Below are 6694 nucleotides of genomic sequence, written 5' to 3'. Positions count from 1 at the left end.
CTCTTTGAGCTGCACTAGGGAATTAGATAAGTAATCAACACTTCTGTGGTGCAAAAGTTAGACCCCATAGGTCTGAACTAAGAATATGACCTAATTAGGGCTAACGTCTAACTTTTCTAAGTAGTAATTTGCAATCAGGTAGTATCCAGTGATATTCCCCATACTTATATAACTCATATGGTCTTACTGAAGTCAGAGGCACTGGGAGGCAACCTGGAGCTATTTCAGTGCTGAGTAGAGAGTGATGGAGAGAAAACCAATTTGTCTCCCTTGAACTAAGCATACCCTTCCTTGGCTGTTCTGTTTAGACTTGGAATGCCACTCTGATGCCCCAGTCTACAAAAGGGGGTACTTCCACTGCCTGGAAGGTTATTTACAAGGATAGATACCTGTATTGCCAAGGACAAGTCAACCACTGGTGCAGACAAATCCTTCCCCACCTACTTGAATGAATTGCTCACTTTTAAATTAGTTGTGTTAGAACAATTTAACACCACTACACCTTGTTTGTCAGGTGGTTTTAAAGGAAGAAGAATAGAGAAAATATTTGCAATGAAATTTGCTGAATAATTCAAAGTCATCTGGTCAAGAGTTAAGGAATAACAAAACCAGCTAGACTAAATTTTTTTTTCTGTTTATGTCCAAACCTACATCTGAGTTCTCTTTAAGGTACTATAAAATCAGAATGTCACACTCAATTTAAGGGTTAGTACAGCTTGGTATATGGATCAATATAGTGGTTTATAGAGTCATATTTTGTCATGTAGAATGTATGTGGCTTCAGGGCCTTCAGTGGCTTATACTAAGAAAACTGTACCTTTCCTGAAATGATTAAGAAAGACTGTGAGGAAATACCTGATTTCCTCTCCCTCCTTCAAATTTAGCAAAAAATTGCCACATTTAATCAAGCAAATAAATAATTTCATAAGAAGTCAACAGATGCTAATACTGACTTTTCTAGATGATTTCCATGTTTGTGTTTTGGTTTCTAAAATGTGCTTATGTGAAAATAATCACCCTTACAACCTTAGAAGTTATTTCCTTTTGTGAACTATAAGTATGATTAACAAGAGTATATTTGAACTCATAGGCTTACAACATAACAAATGGTTGCATTTTCCTTGTTTACTGATTTTCTATCTTTTACATCTATACTTGCACATCTATAATTGTTTAATTCTCAAAGATTATGATACAGAGTGTAGTTTAAAATATTCACATTTTAAATACTTATATTTTATTTTCCCAGTAACTAAAACTTAAATAACTATATTTTGGGAAATTCCACTTTCTTTTGGGCTAGTAGAAAGTCCTGCCAAATTGGCCTCCCACAGATAGCAGCTATAAACTCTGGGTAAAATTGGAAAAAATTCTTGGCTGGGTGTGGTGTCTCACACCTCTAATCCCAGCACTTTGGGAGGCTGAGATGGGTGGATCACTTGAGGTCAGGAGTTCAAGACCACACTGACCAACATGGTGAAACCCCATCTCTACTAAAAATACAAAAATTAGCCAGACACGATGATGCACACTTGTAATTCCAACTACTTGGGAGGGGGAGGCAGAGTCGTTTGAACCCTGGAGTCAGAGGCTGCAATGAGTGAAGATTGTACCACAGCACTCCAGCCTGGACGACAGAGGGAGACTCTGTCTCAAAAAAGAAAAAAATTCCTGAGGACAGGGGAAAGTGAAATGATCAAAAGTGAGCAGATTTTCTAGGGGAATTATACAGAAGAAGGGAAAACACTGATCACATTTTCTACTTTTACAGGTTTTTGCCCAAGAGTATGTTGTAGTCAGTGATTTGAGGGACAGATAGAGAGGGTTGAAATCAGATAGAAAGTCATACAGTTTTTCTGTCCTGAATGACCAGAGGGCACAGTTGGAGACAACCACAGCTATTAGAATAGAAAAGAAATCCCAGAAAAGAGAGAACCAGAAACAGAAAGCCCTAAATTCTGAGTGGAAATTTTGTTCAAATCTCTGGCTGGCCCATCAACCATGCATGAATAGGATGACCTTCAAGCTCTAAAGCTAAGGACAAAAGAACTGAACTGAGATTTGAACAACCATTCAAAAGGTAGAGTTTGCAGCTTGAGTCCAAATACATTAATTGCCTTTTAAAATAAACAACGGAAAACACTTTTTGGAAGAATATAGTAAATCCTAGGGTCCGTAATAAACAATATTCAGGACACAATCCAACATTTCTTCATATTGGAGAACCAAGAAATTGTGCTGTATTTGGCAGCAAAAAGATAATCAATGGAGACTGACTCCCATATGACCAAAATGTTAAAACCTGACAAGTATTTTAAAGCAAGTTTTGTGACTATGCTCAATGAATGTAAAGAAAATATGCTCATGATGTTTGAAAAGTTATGACATCTCAGAAGAGAAATAAAAACTATAAAACAGAACCAAATGGAAAAAGATATTTCTTATGAATAGTTCTCAACCCAGTGTAGGTCACAGAGTAGATAGTTTGTTTCTTTATTTTTGTTTTTATGACTGATTTTATCTCAAATGGTAGCTTAATATATATTAAACTTTGTTTCTTTTTTTCCAGCTTCATTGAGATAGAATTGATAAATTTGCATATATTTAATGTATACATCATGATGTGATATTCCTATACACTATGAAATGATTACCACAATCAAAGTAATGAACATAATCAAATCTAATTAACACATCTATCACTTCCCATAGTTACCTCTGTGTTGTGTGTCTGTGAAGAGCACACTTAATGTCTACAGAGTAGATGCTTTAAAAATATTTGTTAAATAAAAATTACTCGAAACTTCTTTTTTTTTTAACTATTTGTCTTGAGTCTTACTATTTTCTTGCCTATTTGTTTAAAATTAGGCTTTATTCTTTGAAGAGTCTTTAGCCCTAAAATATTGATTTCTTTTTTTTTTTTGAGACAGAGTTTCGCTCTTGTTACCCAGGCTGGAGTGCAATGGCATGATCTCTGCTCACTGCAACCTCCGCCTCCTAGGTTCAGGCAATTCTCCTGCCTCAGCCTCCTGAGTAGCTGGGATTACAGGCACGTGCCACCATGCCCAGCTAATTTTTTGTATTTTTAGTAGAGACGGGGTTTCACCATATTGACCAGCATGGTCTCGATCTCTTGACCTCGTGATCCACCTGCCTCGGCCTCCCAAAGTGCTGGGATTACAGGCTTGAGCCACTGCACCCAGCCTGAGTTCTTTATTCGAGTAGTTACTAGGTATGTATGAGAAGAATGATGGTGATGACAATAGTGATGGAGAAGGAGGAGGAGAAAGAGTGGGAAGAGGAGGAGAAAGACAATTTTCTTCATGAAGACAGGAACATTTTATGTATCACTGGTGCCTAACACAAGACATGGGACACAGTTAATTAGTCTAATTAATATTTACTAAATGGGTTGGGAGTGGGGGCTCATGCCTGTAATCCCAGGACTTTGGGAGGCTGAGATGGGAGGATTACTTGAGACTATGAGTTCAAGCCAGGCTGGGCAACATAGGAAGATTCCATCTCTATAAAAATACGAAAAATTAGCCAGGCATGGTGGCTCTGGCAGTAGTCCTAGCTACTTTGGAGACTGAGGCAGGAGGATAGCTTGAGCCAGGGAGATTGAGGCTGCAGTGAGCTCTGATTGTACCACTGCACTGCAGCCTGGGTAACAGAATGAAACCCTGTATCCAGAAAAGTTTTTACTAAATGAATGAATAAGTGAATAAACACATGATTGAATGAAAATATTCCATAAGCTATCTCTGTTTTGCTTTATCTTTTAACCATACCTTGATCTTTCAAATTCTGCTAGTGTTGGTGCTACCAGTTTCACATTGTCTGTTTCTTCATTTCACCCTTTCTACTTCTTCATTTCACTCTCTATTTCTTCATTTCATGCTTTCTTCTTTTTTCTTTTGGGTGCTCAGCATTTTCTCTCTGTGGTTTTATTTTTCGCCATGTCTTTTCTGAATCTCTTCTTACTATCTGTTTTTCCATATGGATGAGGTGGAATTCACAGATTTGCCACCATTTCTTTTTCAAACCTCTTGGGGTAAAAAAAAAATTACATTGTAAAAAAGTTCTATATTGATCATAACTGGCTACCTTGCCTGTGATAGATGCAGCCTTCTAAGTTGCTATGTTTCTTTCACAGAGCGTGATAGTAACTCCCTTAAGCATGTGCAGGTTCATATATTAGACTAACAGTTTTCATAGAATAAATATATAAAGACCTTATCTTTCAGCATGTTATTCAGAAATTGAATCAACACCATTACCTTACTAGTAATAATTAAAAGAGAATATTGTTTTCATTACAAGTAAGAGAAACAAACTAGCCAGGCATAGAAAGGGAATTTATTAAGGACCTTATCATAGGAACTCTGGTTTCAGTTTCAAACCAGGAGATAGAATGGTTCAAATAAGGTCACCAGACTCAGCCTTGTGCTCACTGTCTCTTCACACTGCTTCCCTCTTACTTTATTTCAACCTTAGGTAGATGTTCTTTTTATGAGAGAAAGATACCTTCTAGAAGCTCCAAGCTCCCATTTAACTTCTCTGAGTCTCTGGGAGCTTACTCACTGTCTGATTAGATAGCTTTGGGACACATGCTATTGTGAAAGCACTCGTTACATTCAGGGTAAGGGATATGCTCTTGCCCAGATTTCTTAATGTATTCACCTGTAGTGGACATTGCTAGTGCCCTGAAAATATCCCCTCTGGTCTACCTCACATGACCTTTTGGCCAGTGCTTGAGTACTGTGTGCTTTGTTGCTATTGCCTTGCAGCTGCAATCTTCAGAGGATTGCCTATACAGAGAGAGACAGAGACAGAGACAGAGACAGAGACAGAGACAGAGACAGAGAAACAGAGTGAGAGAGAGAGAGAGAGAGAGCGAGAGATCATGGAAAAGACAGAATGTAAGTCTTTATTGGTTATAGGTCAGCCTATAGTAACTTACTGAGATATAAAAAGACCAGCTGCATTGCTGGGAGGCAAAGCAAACTCTAATTTGCAGTTTATACTTCAGAGCTGTTTCTCTCTGCCATCTAACAGGGTAGAACTTCATCCTAAATCACACGCTTGTTGACTTCCTCCTCTTCTACATCTTCCTTCTCCCCCTTTCTTGTGGATTGTTTGGATAGCACCTCCTAAAGAAATCATTTGCAATCAAATTCTTGGCTGAGAATCAGCTTCTGGGAGAATCTGACCCAGAAAGTATCCTTGACTGCAGGAATCCAGACTAATATGGAGTCAGAGTTGGAAAAGGAGACTACTCAAGGAGAATCAACATGCTATTACCAGGTAGGAAATCAAAGCTGGTAGATTAAAACAATAGTATTAGGTGTAACTTCCAAATTAGTGCAGGTTTACTTCTTTTATTGCTTCTTTTGATTCTGTTTTTTTACATTGGCAACTATTTCTTCTACAAAACGTGTAGAAACAATTCTCTTTGGTTTGCCTTCTGTCTTTATACTATTAATATAGTTCCATCTTTCCCTTCTGTTTTGACTTTGGTTGGTTGACTCAGATTCCAGTTTATTTGGAGATACTTTTGAGATACTGAGAGGTCTTTATGTTGCGATCACTGTGATGTGGTTTGTAAAAACAATGAGCTTGAACTGCCCATTCCTAATCTTTTTTCATCTTAACATGAGGTAACTCCAGTATTCAAGGTGTATTCTATAGACCACATGCTTTAAGAGGACAGATAAACAATCTTGATTTACTTCATTTGCCGATTTAATTTAATTGGCAAACTTCTGATTACTGGCATAATATATTATATTTTGCCTATTTAAATAGCACTTTTCTTTGTTTTTCAGTATCTGATTTTAAAGAAAAAATAATGATTTTGTTCATAAAAATATTTTAAGGATTTCATAATATGAGGGAGTCTTTAATAAGTTCTTGGGAAATGCATGTTATTAAAAACTATACATGGATTTCAAAATTGTTGCACCAAAATAAATTTGTACTAACTCATTATAACCTATCTGTATAGGATCTAGTTTTAGGTACCAAGAAAGTATAAGACAGCAGTTTGAAAAGAGCCAAGAAGGTATAAGACAGCAGTTCTCAGAGTAACATGAATTCTGCTAAAACTGAAGCAAAAACAAACATCAAATTTATGGGGAAGCTTGGGTGGAAAAATGTGAAGTCATTGATGTTTTATGAAAAGTTGTTGGAGACAATGCCACAAATAAATTAGTAGTTTACAAATGGGTAACTCATTTTAAGAAAGGATGAGACAATGTTGAAGATGAAGTTGGCAGCAGCAGGTCATCCACATGAATTTGCAAGGAAAAAATTAATACATGTCCTAATTAAAGAGGACCAGTGATTGACAGCAGAAACAATAGCAGACACCATAGACATCTCAATTGGTTCAGCTCATCATTCTGACTAAAAAATTAAAGTTGAGCAAATTATCCACTCTCTGGGTACCAAAATCATTGTGCCCAAATTAGCTGCAGACAAGAGCAGAGCTTTCAATGGAAATTTTAAACAAGAGGGATGAAGATCCTGAAGCATCTCTTTGAAGAATTGTAACAGGAGATGAAACGTGGCTTTGCCAGTATGAACCTGAAGACAAAGCACAAAGGAATGGCTACCAAGAGGTAGAGGTGGAAGTAGTTCAGTCAAAGCAAAAACAGATTGGTCAAGAGAAAAGATCATAACAACTTTTTTG

At 37.1% G+C, this 6694-nt stretch overlaps 1 long non-coding RNA gene across 2 annotated transcripts in view; it reads left to right on the top strand.

The window, feature by feature from the left end:
• Nucleotides 1-5222: 5222 nt before the first annotated feature.
• LOC118147356 (uncharacterized) overlaps nucleotides 5223-6694 on the top strand; it is a 192341-nt gene continuing 190869 nt past the window's right edge. For both annotated transcript variants that reach the window (XR_004733675.3, XR_004733674.3), the window contains exon 1: nucleotides 5223-5307. This is a non-coding gene — a long non-coding RNA (uncharacterized LOC118147356). The remainder of the gene's footprint in view (nucleotides 5308-6694) is intronic.

This window comes from Callithrix jacchus, chromosome 14 (genome assembly GCF_049354715.1).
Source record: "Callithrix jacchus isolate 240 chromosome 14, calJac240_pri, whole genome shotgun sequence".
NCBI lineage: Eukaryota > Metazoa > Chordata > Mammalia > Primates > Cebidae > Callithrix > Callithrix jacchus.
This window is presented reverse-complemented; position numbering and strand designations above follow the sequence as displayed.